This window comes from Prionailurus bengalensis, chromosome C2 (assembly GCF_016509475.1).
Source record: "Prionailurus bengalensis isolate Pbe53 chromosome C2, Fcat_Pben_1.1_paternal_pri, whole genome shotgun sequence".
Lineage (NCBI taxonomy): Eukaryota > Metazoa > Chordata > Mammalia > Carnivora > Felidae > Prionailurus > Prionailurus bengalensis.
In genome coordinates, this window is record NC_057350.1 from 79,865,121 (window position 1) to 79,882,735 (window position 17,615).

Below are 17,615 nucleotides of genomic sequence, written 5' to 3' on the forward strand. Positions count from 1 at the left end.
ACCCACCTGGGCTCAGAAGAACAGGGGGCCATTACAGGGCAAGACACTGTCACAAGGGCATTCCCAGGAATCGTGAGCAGACTGGAGGAAAGCAATCAAACGGTTTGGTTCGAGCTTAAGGCAAGGTAACGGAAAGTAAGATGGTCATAGGATTTGGAAGCAGAGTGAGTTAGTCTTTTTTTAATGTTTATTTATTTATTTTGAGAGAGATAAAGAGTGTGAGAGAGTGAGTGGGGGAAGGGCAGAGGAAGAGGAAGACACAGAATCTGAAGCAGGCTCCAGGCTCTGAGCTGTCAGTACAGAGCCCGACACAGGGTTCAAACTCAGGAACCATGAGATCATGACCTGAGCTAAGTCAGAGGCTTAACTGACTGAGCCACCCAGGCACCCCATGTATGTTTATTTTTATATCCTGCAAACTTAATGAACTCACCTATTAGTTTTAAGAGGTTCATTTGTTGTGTTTTGTTTTGTTTTGTTGTTTCTAAGAATCCTTGTAATTTTCTATGTAGCGAATCATGTCGTCTATAAATTGGGACAATTTTATTTTGGGGGAACCTGGGTGGCTCAGTCGGTTAAGCACCTGACTCTTGACCTCGGATCAGATTATGATCTCATGGTTCGTGGGGCCGGAACTCACAAACTGTGAGATCATGACCTAAGCCGACTTGGACACTCAACCGACTGAGCCACCCAGGCATCTCTTAAAGTATTATTTTAGGGGCACCTTGGTGGCTCAGTCAGTTGACTATCCAACTCTTGATTTCAGCTCAGGTCCTAATCTCACAGTTTGTGAGTTTGAGCCCCAAGTCAGGCTCTGTGCTGACAGCGCGGAGCCTGCTTGGGATTCTCTCTCTCCTTCTCTCTTTCTGCCTGTCTCTCTCTCTCTCTCAAAAGAAATAAACTTATAAAACTATTCTTTTAAGGTGACAAAGTTACTAGTGATTGTGGATTGTATTGGGAGTGTCTCTTTCAACTCCATCAAGAAACCGAAGTATGCAATAAGACCCAACCAAAATGAAATAATGGGAAACTAGTGTCATCTCATCCACTCTACTGAACTTCTCTGAAGCAGTTAAATATCAGGATAGGCTGCTAAAGAGTTTAGAAAAAGCATCAGCCAGGATGCTTGGGTGGCTCAGTCAGTTAACTGTCTGACTTTGGCTCAGGTCATGATCTCATCGCTTGTGGGTCAGACCCTGTGTCGGGCTCTGTGCTGAGAGCTCAGAGCATGGAGCTTGCTTCAGATTCTGTGTCTCTTTATCCTCTCTCTCTCTCTCTCTCTCTCTCTCTCTCTCTGTCCTTCCCCTGATAGTACTCTGTCTCTGTCTCTGTCTCTCTCTCTCTCAAAAATAAATAAACTTAAAAAAAATTAAAAGAAAAGAAATAAATGTATTAGCCAAGAAACCAGAATATCCTCAGCGACAACAAAAAATAGGGTACACTGACACGCCAGCATTCAATCTTACAATTGTCTAAGTAAACGTATCTTATTAGTGATGTGCTAAATCAGGTAACGATAGCATAATAGCATTGTCTGTTAATATCACTAGTTTTTTTTTCCTCTAGTAGCCTGATCACCAGACCAGCTTTCCTGAGTCCCAGAACTTAAATTTAAGTCTCTACATAAAACAGACCTAATAGGCTCTGGTGTGTCTGTCCATCACTTGTGAATTTAGCCCGTGTAAGTTGATCCCTCTGGACTTGATCTGTCCCAGGCACACAGATAACATCAACATCTATGACGTCACGGCCCAGCCCCATGGAGCCAAAACAGATTGTCATCTGTCCCAGAAGTAGTGGTATTCTTACTTGTGAGCCGTCTCTGAATAAGGGTATCATTCATCACACTATCTAAAGCAGCTTCCTCATCATTTTCTGGTTCTGAATGTATTTGTACGACCCTTGCATGGTACTCTAACCTCTCACCTTGTTTTTCTCATAATATCAATCATCTTTTAATATCTTAATATTATCTTTTAATATTATCTTTTATTTGGCTGTCTGTCATCAGTTGGCCCAAGAGAACGTGAGCTTCCTGAGGACAGAATTTTGTCCATTTAGCTCCTTGCTGTTTCCCCACAGTCTTGCTAGGGCCCGATCCATGGACGTGTTCAATAAATTCTTTGAGTAAATGAATAACGACTGACTCTAACACAGGTCCAGCCAGCAACCTTCTTCATATCAGAACCTTTGGGGTAAAAGCAGCCAGAGGTACAACAGGCTCAGTGGATGCTCTTGTATATCGAATATGTAATATGTTCTAGAAAGGGAATCAGAGTCCCAGGGTGCATGAGTGTGCACCCATGTATATGCCTATATATTCCATGCTGTATGACCCATATTTGCAGCTTGCCCTTAAGAAAACCGAGATTGCCCTCGGCTCTCTTGCCAAAGCCAAAAATAGAAAACAGTGTCATAGCAGGTGGGTTATGTTTTTTCAGAGTCTGAATTTCCAGTTTGACCAAGTCCTATAAGGCTAGTCGCCCTCTGTCCTAGAAAGATATGTTTCCAGAATGCTAATCCCTCTATCAAAGGCGATCTCAACTTTATCCTGCTATGAAATATGGTGGCATTATAAAGAATAAAGTCCCTTTAATGTTTAAAATTCATGTGAAGGGGCATCTGGGTGGCTTAGTCAGTTAAGCGTCTGATTCTTAATCTCAGCTCAGGTCTTGATCTCAGGGTCATGAGTTCAAGCCCCGCACTGGGCTCCATGCTGGGCGTGAAGCCTACTTAAAACAAAAATAAAAATAAATAAAATAAAATTCATGTGAACATTCTGGGGAATGGGTCCTGGTACAACAAGGAAAGATGGGACATTATTGTTTGGGAAGGCAATTGAGAACTATGTGAATCTGATTCCCTTATGCATATTTCCATTATCTCCCTATAGTCATAGATAGAGTAATATATGTGTAAGGGTAGGGAATTGGTTAAATTCTTCTATGGGCCATAGTCTCCTCACCCTCACCTGCCTTACCTAAGCCAGAGAGATGTTACAAGATTCAGATAAGAAAATGGATGGGAAAATACTTTGTAAATCGTAAAGTGCTATAATTATGATCATTTTCTTAAATAGCATTAATTATAGTAACCAGTAACTGAATTAATATGAATAATACACCTATTGTTAATTATTCTTCTTCTTAAAGGGAGCATCATTCATTAAGTGTCCCCTTGGGGTATCAGTAAAGAGACAGAATTTAATCAGGTCTTCAACATCTGTACTTTACTGTAGCAGAAAGCACATCAACTGCCCTTGCTCTAAGTACTGGGATGTCTAACCACAGAAACTCAAAAGTCACAGAATTATCCTGAGCTATACAATGAAACAAGTAATTATAGTGCTTAACCAGCCTGTACATGTAAGACTTCAGTTGGCATCCAGCCTCCTTGTCCTCTCTTCCCTCCAAGCTGGGACTACTCCCCATTTGTAGTTGCTCATATTAGGTTGATGCAATTCAACAAGTTCCAGCCTAATGCCATGGGATTTTGCACTAAGATCCCTGGCCCCTTGCTGCACTACCTGACCTTCTGATAAGAGCTCTGCTCCCATATTTCAGTCCCTATTACAGATTAGAACAGATCTCTTTCTCACTGCTGAGTCTCTATCTTATGCCTCAATTCAAATAATGGAAGTCCTGCCCATGCCCTACACTTGCACTTCTCTTAGTCCTCTCCTGTACAGAACCTTTAGATTTGGGAACTATCTTACTACTCCCAACACTTTATAGTAGATGCCAGAGGTGACAGTCTTATAACCAGTTCACAGAATGGCCCACACTTAGCAACTTGTCTTCCTCACTTCGTATCACTGCAGCCACACCCATCACTTGATGGTTAAACCGCCTGCTTGAGGCCAAATAACAAGGAGGAAGATTCCCCTGATCCTTTGCTCAATGCTTTTTCTAGATACCACATGACCTCCTGTAAAGCATCCATTGTAATAACAACAACTCTCACGCTCTTCAACCATAACTAGAGAGATTCCAGTGTCTCAGTCCAGGTTCTGCCAAAAAAACAAAGCCTGAGACAGAAGCTGGTGTACAGGTCACTTATTTTGGGAAATGACTCCCAGGAAAGAGGACTTAAGGACTGGAAGACTTAAGTGAGGGAGGAGGAAGGTCAATCCAAAGGTGCTATACTGAGGTGGCCAGTGCTGTGGGCACTAGGGCTCCCTTCTCCTGGGAGGGCTGTGAGGAACGCTGTGAATCATGCTTCAGACCTCCCCACCTTAGGGATGAAAGACAAGAATGTTTATCCTCAGGCTCCAGTTTTCCACTGGTCTAGGGTTGCCTATGGGGTTATAAACTCCCCCATACTCATCCTAAGAAGTAGAATGGTGACAGAGAAGCTTCTGGTGGTCACTGTAGCAATTAATGGTGTGTAGAGGTGGGAAGACACAGTGAGAGGCTGGATACAAATGGTGATCAGTGACTGGGTCTTTTCACTAACAGCTTTAAAACCCCCATGAGTAAGCCTTCCATAAGACATTAGTTTCTATGCGACTCTTACTGTCATCCACTCATTAACAATCTATGTGACAAAAGCTCACCAAACACAACTGGGGCTTATTATAACTTGGAAAATCATAATTCTTAGTGCCACTAGCAGAATTATAGGCTGATGACTTCTCCATTGTAAATACATAAGAAACGACTTTAAAACAGGGCCCAGAACCAAAATGTATAGCATGAAGGCTATTTCCATGAATCTGATTTTAGATGAGTAATGTTTTTGCCCACATCCTGGTAATCCACTAATTATAGGTGATAGACCAGGAGTGATAGTATTGAGCTAGGAAAGAGTATTCACTTGTATTTATTTATTCCTTCTTTATATCCACATACATTATTTAAAGAAAGTTAAGCTCACGGGAAAGTTGAACAGGTAGTAAAATTAACTCCAACCACACATCTTTCCCCCAGATTCATCAATAGCCCATATTTTGCCATACTTACTTGCTCTCATTCTCTCTCTCATAACAAATACATTTATTTGTTTCATTTGTTATTGTAGTTACATCATTCGAAAGAAGTTGCAGAAACTTCCCCTCTATATACTTGAGCTTAAGCTTTTATCTCCTAAGAAGTCCTTGTACCGTGATCACACCCGGGATGTTTAAGACAGGTGTACAATTCTCTAATGTGCACACTTGCTCACTTTTCACCATCAATCTCAGTAACATCCTTTTATTTATTGTTGTTATTTTCCATCCAAAATCCAATCAAAGATCACACATAGAGATGGCACGTCTTTTGGTCTCTTCCCCACCCCCCCACCCCCCGGCCTATTTTTGTCTTTCATGAAACTGATTTTAAGCATTCAGGCAAGGTGTCTTATAAAAAGTTCAACAACCTTGCGTTGTCTGTGATTATTGTGTGTGATGCTGTGTCCACCCCACTGCATCACACAAGGAAGCTCAGGATGTCAATTTGGCTCGGTTTAGTGATGCCAAGTTTGATGACTTCATTAAGGTAGTGTCCGACAGATTTCTTCATTGTAAAAGTTGCTCTCTTCCCTTTTAAATCAATAAATTATCTGTGAGGTGGCACTTGAAAACTCTGCTATTATTCTGCTCATCAAGAACCTTTCACCCAAAGGTTTTAGCATCCACAGATGATCCTCATCTGAATTGATTATTACATTGGTGGCTACAAAATGGGGACAGGAAATAAATGCAATCTACTTAGCATAATAACAAGTTAGTTGTTAAGTATTCATTTCCAATTTTGAGGTAGGGGACCAGGATAAATGGCCAAGTCCTCTGCTATGAAAAAAACATCAGGAACCTGAGGATCAAATCAACATTCTTAAAAAAGAGAGTTCATGTTCAGGCTGTTAGGAGAAACATAGGATCAAGGCAAATGATCTAGTTAATTAAGAACCACTGTCTGTCCTAGGGAGTTTACTTCCTAGAATTAGAGCCAATGCCCAGTATCACACACTCAAACCATGCATGAGCCTGACCTCAACCTCAACGATGTCCAGAATCTTTGAGGTGGCTAAGCAATCACAGTGACACATCACAGAAGGGGGATTTAAAGAGCCAAGATTTTACATGATTGCTCAGAAACATACCAGAGAAAGAAACAAATCATCAGAGAGAAACTGGATGTTAAATGTACTAAACCTATGATTTTTTCAATTTTTTTAATATGTACTTATTTTGAGAGAGAGAGAGAGAGTGCATGAGGGAGAAAGTGCAAGTAGGGGAGGGGCAGAGAGAGAGAATCCCAAGCATGCTCCACGTGGAGCCCCGAGTGGCACTTGACCTTACAACTATGAGATTGTGACCTGAGCCGATGTCAAGAATTGGATGCTTAACCGACTAAGCCACCCAGGCACCCCTAAATCTACATTTAAATCACGTTTTCCAAAGCTCAGAGAACTTGAGCAGACCCTATGTGTAACACCAAGGGACTCCCAATAGGCCCCAAACTTGGGCTCCCTTTTGTGATTCATTAGGAAAAAAAAAATCTCCCTGATAGTTTAGGAAAAACAAAACAAAACAAAACAAAACTATCTCACCTTAGGAAACCCTAGAAGACTAGAAACAAAACAGTACATTCTTTTACACACAATTACCATTTTCTTTTCAGTGGACTTACGTATTAATACACTGTAGATATTACTTCATTTTTATATTCTATAATGGTCAGAAAAGTTCATTGTTCCCTTATTTCTAACATTAATGAAGAAAAAAAAGAAAATGGTTGATGATACAAGGGATATAAAAAAAACTGTATTGTCTATAAACAACAAAACTAAGTTTCAATCATTGATCATCTTTCTATTGTTAATTAAGCTGAGAATATAATTAATAAATTTTTTCATGATCATTTTTGTTACACTCCCCCCAACCAAGCACCTCTAACACAAAAAGAGTAATGGCAAAGCCTCTGGAGTCAGACTGTAGGGGTTAGAAACCTTCTGCCACCTGTCAATTTGGTGACATGAATCAATCTAAGGTCTCTGGGCCCCAGCTCCTCATGCTGTTGTTACAAGGATTAAATGAGTTCATTCACGCCAAGTACTGCTCACATCTCAAGAATTCAATAAACATTGGCTACTCGACTACTGCTTTGACCACAGTCGCAAAATAAATGCTTTGGCTGACACAGTCAGAGTGAGTATATGAGTTTGAAAAGTATTTTGATTCAAAGTAGAATCAGGTGCTGGAGTTTCAGTTCGATGAGGCTCCCGTGCTTCACACATGATGGTCCTAGGAATGAACTGCAAAGAACATAATTCAAGATCAGTGGTTCTCACACTTTAGTCTGTTACAGAACCACCCAGAGAGCTTGTGAAAATGCAGATGACTGGGATCCAACCCCCAGAACTTCTGATTCTGTGCATCTTCGGGCAGGCCCAAGAATTTACATTTCTCACAAGTGTTGAAGGGATGCCAACAATGCAGGTCTGAGGATCACACTTTGAGAACCACTGGTGTAAGTAGATTTCTAACACAATGAACACTTAGAAGGGTGTGTGCGTGTGTGTGTGTGTGTGTGTGTGTGTGTAGGTGTCTCTTGAAGATACTAACAGGTGAACCAAATAATAGGTAAGAAAGATCTGGATAAAAATAAAATGGAGACAGTAGCAGTGCTTCTTAATATCATCCCCCATGCTATACTAATAATATCAGTCCCCTTATCACACTGATTCTGATAATGTTGAGTTGGCGGGTAGCATACACTAGTGAGAATTACAGAAAATATGACCTATTTTATCCAACAGAAATGTCACCTTATTGAAGAGACCCCAAATGCTGGGGGAAAATGCTTTAATTCATGGCTGTGCACTCTCCTTCCCACTGATTTAGCTAAAGGGCCTACCTTTCTGAAATCCATCTACCTTATTGAATGTACTCTCCTCCATGAAAACATTACTGATAACCTAATTACTGGATAATGGACTCTCTTTTGCCTAACTCTGCTGATAGCAATATTCATAGGGTAACTCCCTCACTGTCGGTTTGTGAGAATGGCTCTTCTCCATGCTGTTCTAGGAAACAGTTTGTGCTAAGCAGCATGAAGGCTAAAGAAGGCATGATCCTCAATCTCAAGGAGTTTATAGTCTACTGGATAATATTACTTTTCTATCTGCCTAATAACATCAAATACACTATGTTCTTTGAGACTCTGTAAAACCATGTGGAAGAGACCAAGATTTAAAAACAAAAGCAATCTCCTTCCCTAAGATGCTGGCAATGCTTTCAATGGCTGGCAGAAATATAATTCAACTTTTCTGATGTGCAAAGCAAAGCTAAAACTCCAGTCTCTTTACCATCTACATAGATTCATCTACCCTGTAGGTTAAGGACAGTGGTAAAAAGTGCCACAAAAAGCCATCTTTGGAGCAAACTCTGTTGCATTCAAAATAGAGACAACACTTTTATGATTCAAACAGAATAACAGCTTGGCATCTGGGAACATGGCATTGAATAAACAGAAAGTAGGGTAACAATAGGAGACAATGAGAGCTTTCCATGGTTCTAGTACACTTGAAGCAAAAACATCAAGATAAAACCGAAACATTAGACCTGATACATAGCTCAATTTTCCCCCATCACATTCTCTACCATTTCATACTTTTCAGCACTAAACACACTCACCCAAAGTTGACAATGTTTGGCCAAGTCACATCTCTTTAAAGGGAACAATCCTGCCCTCATTGTTTGTTGCCAAAAGACCCATATTTTGGACCAGTTATGTAACCCCACATCAAAATGTGACCCACGGAAGCAAGGCTGGACACCTGGCCAAAGGCCCATCAACCGGCTGGTGAAGAACCTTTGGCCAATGACAAAAAGAGAAGCAATGTGATTAAACTCCCTTCTCTTATCACTTTGGGTGAAGAAACGTAACACAACTGCCATGAGGATGGACTGTGGTCACGATACGCCAAGAAGACCATGATTGTGGCTAATTACTAATAATTAGATAAGAGGCCAACTACTGGAAGGGGCTGAGGAATAAGGAATGTGCCAATAGTGGAGAAGCAGAGAATCGAAGAGGGAAAAGGAGGCAGGGAGGGAGAAGGAATGAAAAGCAAAGAGAGATGGCCTCATCCCTGAGCCTTCTGCCGTCAGACTCCATCCACATGGATTCTTGAGATAAACTCTTTTACATGGGGATACTCTGTAGGGACTCTGTTCCCCAGTCAGCCCAACTGAGGCAGCCAGTGCAAGATCTGCTCACTTGTGAGGACGACAGCCCGGGAAGCCAGGTCTACCTGTGACATCATAAGCACTGACCTTTCCTTTCTAAAACTCAATTTTTTCCTCTTGAAAATGAGGTGTATGAGCCTTCCGGGTCCACTTTTATTTTTTCAAGTTCTCACATTGTATGGGTCTATAATGACATTTCACAACTCGCCTGCCATCGTCTTTGTTGCCCGCTTGCAACCAGATCTAAACCAGAAACAGGCCACCTCAGAGCTTACGCCAACTCAGCTATAAGTAAATAGCCTCATTTCTCACTGTTCTGTGCAGATAAGAAAGCACAAAGAGGGGCGGCTGGCGGGCTCAGTCAGTAGAGCACGTGACTCTTGATCTTGGGGTTGTGAGCCCAAACCCCACATGGGGTGTAGAGATAACTTAAAAATAAAATCTTAAAAAAAAGCAAAAACAACAAAATACCAAAAAAAAAAAAAAATAATTTCCCTGTATTTACTCACTCATTATTTCAACATAAAAATAATATTGAAATATTGATAATACTCAAAGTAGCTCCTTGTGATTAAAATAAAGATCAGTTTGCATGAGCATAGTTATAGGGTAACATGGAAAAATGTATTACCTATGTTAATAAAATGCAAATCATAATAATAACCACAAGAAGATTATTTGACAGTAAAATAAACATTTGCCACACCTTTCTAAAGCAGCAGAATCCTCTGCTGGAAATGAAATTCTATATGAAACCTCATTACATAAACAGATAAAAACAGAACTACTCTGGTTCAAATACATCAGGAGAAGCCCAGGGTTCCACCCAGCGGGTCCTCCCCATTAGCTCCAGTAATGTCCCAGAAGCACTTCTATAAAAAGATAGTTCAAAAATCACAGCTGCAGGTTCTCTAGGCAAGCTATAGATGAAGAAATGGGATCCTTAAGGTCCACCTTGCTAGTCAGTCCCGTACATCGTTTAGCAAACACTATACTAAGCTGCCTTTTCTACTCTGTGTGTGTGTGTGTGTGTGTGTGTGTGTGCGCGCGCGCGTGTGCATGTCCATGTGTGAAAAAAGGAGGCACAGGCATATCTCAGAGATATTGGGGGTTCGGTTCTAGACCACCATGATAAAGCAGATATTATAATAAAGCAAGTCAAATGAATGTTTTGGTTTCCCCATACCTATAATAGTCATGTTTACACTGTACTGTGGTCTATTAAGTGTGCAATAACAGCATTGTCTAAGAAAAAAAAACAATGTATCAAAATACTTTGCTGTTAAAAAAATGCTAACCATCACCTCAGCTTTCAGCAGGTCACTATCGTTTTGCTGGAGGATCTTGCTTCAATGCTGAGGGCTCCTGACTGGTCACAGTGGTAGTGTACTGAAGGGTGGGTGGCTGTGGCAATTTCTTACAATCAGATAACACAGAAGTTCACTGCATCGATAGAATCTGCTGCTCATGAACAATTTCTATGTAGCACGTGATGCTGTTTGATAGCATTTTACCCACAGGACTTCCTTCAAAATTGGAGTCGGTTTTCTCAAACCCTGCTGCTGTTTTATCAACTATGTTTATGTGATATTCTAAATCCTTTACTGTCATTTCAATAATCTCCACTGCATCTTTACCAGGCCTGGTTTCCATCTCAAGAAACTTTTCTTTGCTCATGCATAAGAAGCCAAGTCCTCATCCATTAATGTTTGATCCAGGGACTGCAGAAAATTCAGCCACATCTCCAGGCTCCACTTTTCATTCTATCTAGTTCTCTTGCTGTTTCCACCATATCTGCAGTTACCTCCTCCACTGAAGTCTTGAACCTTTCCAAGTCATCCATAAGGGCTGGAATCAACTTCTTCCAAACTGCAATTAATGGTGATATTTTGAACTCTTCCTGTGAGTCATAAATGTATTTAAAGGCATCTAGAATGGTGAATCCTTTCCAAAAGGTTTTCAATTAACTTTCCCCAGAGGAATTACAGTCTAAGGTAGCTATATAGCTTTAGGAAATGTATTTTCTTAAACAATAAGACTGGAAAGTTGAAATTACCCCTTGATCCATGGGCTACAGAATGGGTGTTGTGTTTACAGGCAGGAAAACATTAAACTCATTGTACATCTCCATCAGAGCTCTTGGGTGACTGGGTGCATTGTCAAGGAACAGTCATATTTTGAAAGGAATCTTCTTTTTTTTCTCCCCCTGAACAGTAGTTCTCAAGAGTGGGCTTAAAATATTCAGTAAAACCATGTTGTCAACAGATGTGCTGTCATCTAGGCTTTTCTGTTCCACTTACAGAGCACAGACAGAGTAGATCTTGCATAATTCTTAAGGGTCCTACCATTTCTAAAATGGTAAATGAGCACTGGCTTCAACTTAAAGTCACCAGCTACAATAGCCCCTAACAAGAGAGTCAGCTTTTGAAGCTTTGAAGTGAGGCATTGACTTCTCTCTAGTGATGAACATTCTAGATGGCATTTTTTTCTCCTGAAGAAGGCTGTTTTGTCTCCATTGAAAAGCTGTTGTTTAGTGTACCACCTTCATGAATTATCTTAGCTAGATCTTCTGCATAACTTGCTGCATGCAGCCTCTATCTCAGCATTTGCTGCTTCACTTTGTACTTTTATGTTATGGAAATGGCTCCATTCCTTAAAGCTCATGAACCAACCACTGCTACCTTCAAACTTTTCTCCTGCAACTTCCTTATCAGCCTTCACAGAACTGAATGAAGTTAGGGCCTTGCTATGTATCAGTTAGGCTTTGGGAATGTGGGGGAATATTGCAGCTGGTTTGATCTTCCATTCAGACCAGTGAATTTTTCTCCATATCAGCAATTTTCTTTCTTATCATTCATGTATTCGCTGGAGTAGCACTTTTAATTTTCTTCCAGAAATTGATTGTGTTTCACTTTATTGCATTTGCAACATGGTTAACTGGACAAGAGGTCTAGCTTCAGGCCTATCTTGGCTTTCGACGTGCCTTCCTCATTAAACTTAATCATTTCTAGCTTTTGATTTAAAATGAAAGATGTGTAACATTTCCCTTCACCTCAACATTTAGAGGTCATTGTAGGGTTGTTAACAGGGCTGATTTCAATATTGCTGTGTCTCAGGGAATAGGGAGGCTCAGGGAGAGGGAGAGAGGGGGGAACAGTCAGTCAGTAGAGCAGTCAGAACACAAACATTTATGGATTAATTGTGTCACCTTGTATGAGTGTGGTTCATGGTACCCCCAAGGATCACTGATCACAGATCACTATAACAACTGTAATGATAATGAAAATTTTGAAATATTGCTTTATTACGAAAATGTGAGAGACATGAAGTGACCAAATGCTACTGGGAAAATGACACCAATTAACGTGCTCCACACAGGGTTACCAAAAAGCTTTATTTTGTTAAAAAAATAAATGCAATATCTATAAAATACCAGGTATGCCTGTACACCCAATTGAAATATTTATAAAGATATCCATAAAATCATTTGAGATCATGGAAACTTTCCCAGAAATGCTTTGCATAATACAATTAATACAAAAAATTACAAGTAGAAATTTTAAAAGGTAGAGAAAAAAAAGAATCAGTTTGATTTTCCATTAAGGAAACATTAATTTGAGGCGTGGCAGACGGAGAACAAAAAATCATTTGAACCTATGAATTAAATAGACCGAATAAAATACAGTTGGGTCCTCACCATAGAAAATATGCAACAGAAAACAGGCCCTGCCAGATATTTCCACTATTGATTTTGCTTTAAAACCTTACAGAAGAGGGGAGCCTGGGTGGCTTAGTCAGTTAAGCATCCGAATTTGGCTCAGGTCATGATCTCGCAGTTTGTGAGTTCGAGCTTCACGTTGGGCTCTCTGCTGTCAGCACAGAGCCCATTTCGGATCCTCTGTCCTCCTCTCTCTGCCCCTCCCCCACTCTCTCTCTGTCTCAAAAATAAATAAACATTAAAAGTATTTTTAAAAAATAAAAATAAATAAGACCTTACAGAAGATAGTTTCCTTATTTTGCATTTTGATAATACAGGGCCAATGAGTTAGGGCATGAGAAATTTGTGACAGAAGCCACTTTCTCACATTCCTCCACAGAATAATAGAAATAACCAAGAGCAAATGTTTGAATACATAGAACTTTGATATTAACATCATATATCAGCTCATCATCCTCAAGCTTTTTTCCCCCCTTGAATCCTTTCATGACCCCTCAAAATGATGACAAAATTGAAAACCAAGGAAAGTATTCAGTTCCCATGTGTAACACGAAGGGGCATGCCATCAAAGTGGAAAAGGAGTGAGAAATTCTTTTATACATTTGTGGCTGTGATTCTATGTGCTGAGCTCCATCAATCAGGACTTTCAGATAAAGGATGTTTGGGGAAGTGTGACTAGATTATAGATGATTAGCATGAAAATGGTAACTCAGGCTTAAGAAATATCAGAACTGGAAGGGAGCATTAAGGGGCTCTTCCAACATTTTCACTGAAAAATAATGATAGTGCCCCCCCCCAAAGAAGTGATTTAAATGTCTGAGGTAATAATTTAGTGAAGGGGTTGAAATAGGACTAGGATCTGAACATCCTATACGGGAAAACATCTTCTCCAAAGCAATAGCTCAGACGTTATTTCAACCGTTGTTCTTACGAGCCTACAATATAAACAGAAAGATCCTCTTGTCCCATTTTACAGATGAGGAAATGTTACAATAGACAGGAGCAGAGACATTCCCCATGGATTTCCACTTCACTGTTGGGATAAGACCAACAAAATGGAAGAGTCATCCTCAAGCCACTTCAACTGCAATACTAACGTACAGGCGCAAACAAGAGCTACCAAAATTCCTAGAAGAGAGATGCCAGAATGGGTGGGGACACTGAGGTTCACACCCAATGGAGACAGGAAGAATCTTAGCCACCATCTATCACAAGGCCATGTTGAACCAAAAAAGGAAACAAAGGACTGGAAAGCTTAAGTGATTTGCTAAAAGTCCAACAGCCAAATGATAATGATGGGTCAGGGAGACCTAAGTCAATGCTCCCTGGCCCCAGTCCACCCACCCAAAACTCCCAACTGTCAAGAAGACAGTATTAAAATGTTCTCCTAATAAACTTACAAGTGTGCTACTGTCAGAAGATGACTTAATAATAGTGAGACCCAGAAAAATGATCTTGATTACCTACCCAGAACAACCACAGAATTCTCTTTTGCCACCACGGAGGTGGGTGTATGAGCCAGGAAAGCAGAAAGGAGCAAACTAGGCATTTGGTCCTGGTTCTGCCATAATTCATCAGGTGACCCTGGGCCAATCGCTTTGTCCTTCTAAGCTTATGTTTGCTCACCAGCAATATGATGGATTTAGACTTGATCTTTACAGTTTCTTCTGGTTCAAAAGTTCTGCTTTTCTAACACATCCACCTACCTACAATCTACCTAACATTATAAGGAATCTAAAGTGTTTCATTGTTGTTGATATATTTTTCCTCACTTGTAGCCACTTACTGGAACCAAATTACTCTGTTCCTATTTAGTTTAAGTGTACTTTGATAGTTGAAAATACAGAAGATACAGAGCAGCCACTAACAAGATACAATTTGAAACAGCCACTTCAAAAATAGGGTCATGGATAGCAACTTTATAAAGGAAACTGCTTTCAGTTACTTTGTCTGGAGGACCAGCAGTTGATAAATGGAAATGGAAGAAAATAGGGGAGGGTGACAACATGCTAGCAAGCTGGCAGAAAAGGACAAGACAAAACACACATGATGCCTTACCTCACAGGCTAAAAATGGAAAAGATATGGGGAGCAGGATTACTGAAACTGTCAGGAATGTTATTTTCCAATAGTAAAAGATGCACCTGCTCCCTAATAATTGTCCCAAATATGTTCATCCTTTTACCTTGGTCACACTTGCTGTTCAAAGGCAGCTCTGGGAAGTGGCCTATGAGCTAGTACAATCGCGGTCAGCCACTCTATCCCCTGTACACAGCCTGGGATGCAATGACCGCTAGGAACGTGAGGAAAGGAAACCGTAGCTTTGTCTGCACTGCCATCATCAACAGGCAAGTGCCTGAGCTTAAAAAAGCGCTTGTGTCAATATTTCTCATTGTATTGCACAGGCAGAGTCCTGTCTGTGCAAATAATAATAATAATAATAGTACTAACAGTAATAGTAATAGTAAAATAAATAGAGATTGGTAGATATGATTCCTGTTGAAAAAAGAGGATAACAAGGGTCAGAGAAAAAGACCACTTTCCATGTCACTCAGGTAGAAAATGGAAGTATTAGAATTTAGGACTCAAACATTTCACTCCCAGGCTCATGCTCTGGCACCTTCCATGACACCAAGCCAGAAATGCAAATAGGAAAGGTTTTCCCTTCAAGCATCGAACTGTGATTATCCTATCAGGTTACTGGGACTCAGGTCACGGCCGTAACTATAGTTAAAAGACAATCTCCAGTCGTCTATTTTGCTTTCTACTTCTCCATTGAGTACAGGTTTCATTCACCTTTCCAGAAATATTTATCAAATACTCAGGCCCTATTAATATGAAGGAATTATTAAAAAAAAAAAAAAGTAGTCAATGGTTCTCATCTTCCAAGTGCTTACAGGTGCATGAGAAAGGTTAGTTGATCCACAAACGACTGTATCACAGAGCTGAATACAGGCAGGTAATATTCAGGTATAGGAGATGCAACACACTAGAGCAGAAAAATAGAGAAATCAGAAAAGGCTGCATGTACTCGAGGAGAATTGAAAAGATCTTCAATGGAGAAAAGAGAGTTAAGATATTTCCCACACGAGCATAAAGACATCGGGGAACACTGTGGCATGCACTAGCACTGGGCAAACAAGAATATTCCTGCAGGTAAAAATAGAGGAAGATCAGGCTCAAAGGGTCAGCTGTGGTCAGAAAGTGCAGGTGGGCAAGTTCTGCACGGAAGGAGCTTGGCCTCTATCCAGGGTAGAGACCTCCAACGGGTACGTGCGTCCCCGTGACGAAAAGAGAAGGTGGGCAGGGGTGGTTGTATCTCAGGACGCAGTGTGGATGTGGGAACAAACACATGGTATGAATCACATATATTTTAGGCGGTGCACAGACAATTTACATCAACGACACTCCTAGCAGGAATTCCTATTTTTACGGAAAAGTTTACAATTGATAAAAAAAAATAAGTACAGGACTCTATCAGGAAGCTGTTGATTCCACCTTAATCGGGAATGAATGTGAATCGACAAGACAGCACGCATTTCTGCGTCCACCCTCAGAAATACAAGTTAACAGAGCGCTATGAGAACACTGAATTCCCCGGGCAGAGGCGACTGAGAGTGGAAAAGATATTTATTTAGTAAGGAGCAAAGCTATCCGAGCCTCAACGTTCTCATCTCCACTTTAAAAGCCTTTCTCGACTCCAGAATTCTGCTTACACAGAGGCCCCCACCTCTCAGTTTTATGTCCTCCTGTGAAAATGGGAATAATAATACAAACCCCACAGTGACATTGTGGAATCCAGGTGGGATAAGGTCCTGGGAATGGCATGTCCAGCAGAATGCTAAATATACAGTAGGTCTTCTGTAAATGCCAGCTAATAGTGTGCTCTATAAATGAGAACGTTACAGGATGCTACTCAGTGAGTTCTAGGAGACCCTCAGATACTAAGTAAAAAACCCTGGTCTCAGGGTGAAGCTAGAATTTGGTGGCTGCAGACAGATAAGAAGAAAGAGACTGGGTTTTGAAGGGAAGCTGGGCCTCCTCAGAGGACAAGTGTGTTAAACACTCATTAAAAGGGAAAATTCTTAGTGGCCTGCCCACCTTTATCAGATCAGAATCTTTGGGAGCAGGGCCTGGCAATCTGTATTTGACAAGCCCTTAGCCCCTCCCCCAGCTCTTTTTAACACTAAATTTGAAACCTGCTGGCCTAGAACTTGGTCGCCTGGTGCTAATGCAGTGCTAACAACGATAACTGGAACAATTTCATTAAAATCCCACAACTCGGAACGCACTTAAGGAGAAATTCTTTACTAATGTATTCTAACCCAGTTCCCGGGGACAGGAAAATGCTGGTCTGACAGCACTCTTTTCCCACCCACAGAGCCGACAGAGTAAACACAGTCCACTTCACTTCTCTTCATTTGTAGAAATGGCAACAGCACTTGCCACCTCGAAGGGGTGCTATGTGTCCCCATTTATCGGTGTTCATAAAGTCTTCCGGGTGTTCTGATAAATCAACCATAAGTTGGCATTATTCATAGCACCCTGTTGGAGCTTAATACATATTCAATTAAAAAACAATGACAACAATACAGCAATATCCACAAATTAGCATTAATTACAGCCCTGTATTCTTCTCACCCTGCTGCCACAATTCTATCTCAGCAGAGCTGTTTACATCTGGAGATTGCACAGACCCTCTCATGAATGAGGGGCAATCTTT

General features: G+C 40.7%; 1 protein-coding gene across 6 annotated transcripts in view; it reads right to left on the reverse strand.

Moving 5' to 3' along the window:
- Positions 1–17,615, reverse strand: part of LOC122491615 (LIM domain containing preferred translocation partner in lipoma) — a 679,043-nt gene that overhangs the window by 344,440 nt on the left and 316,988 nt on the right. The gene's annotated exons all lie outside the window — the stretch shown is intronic.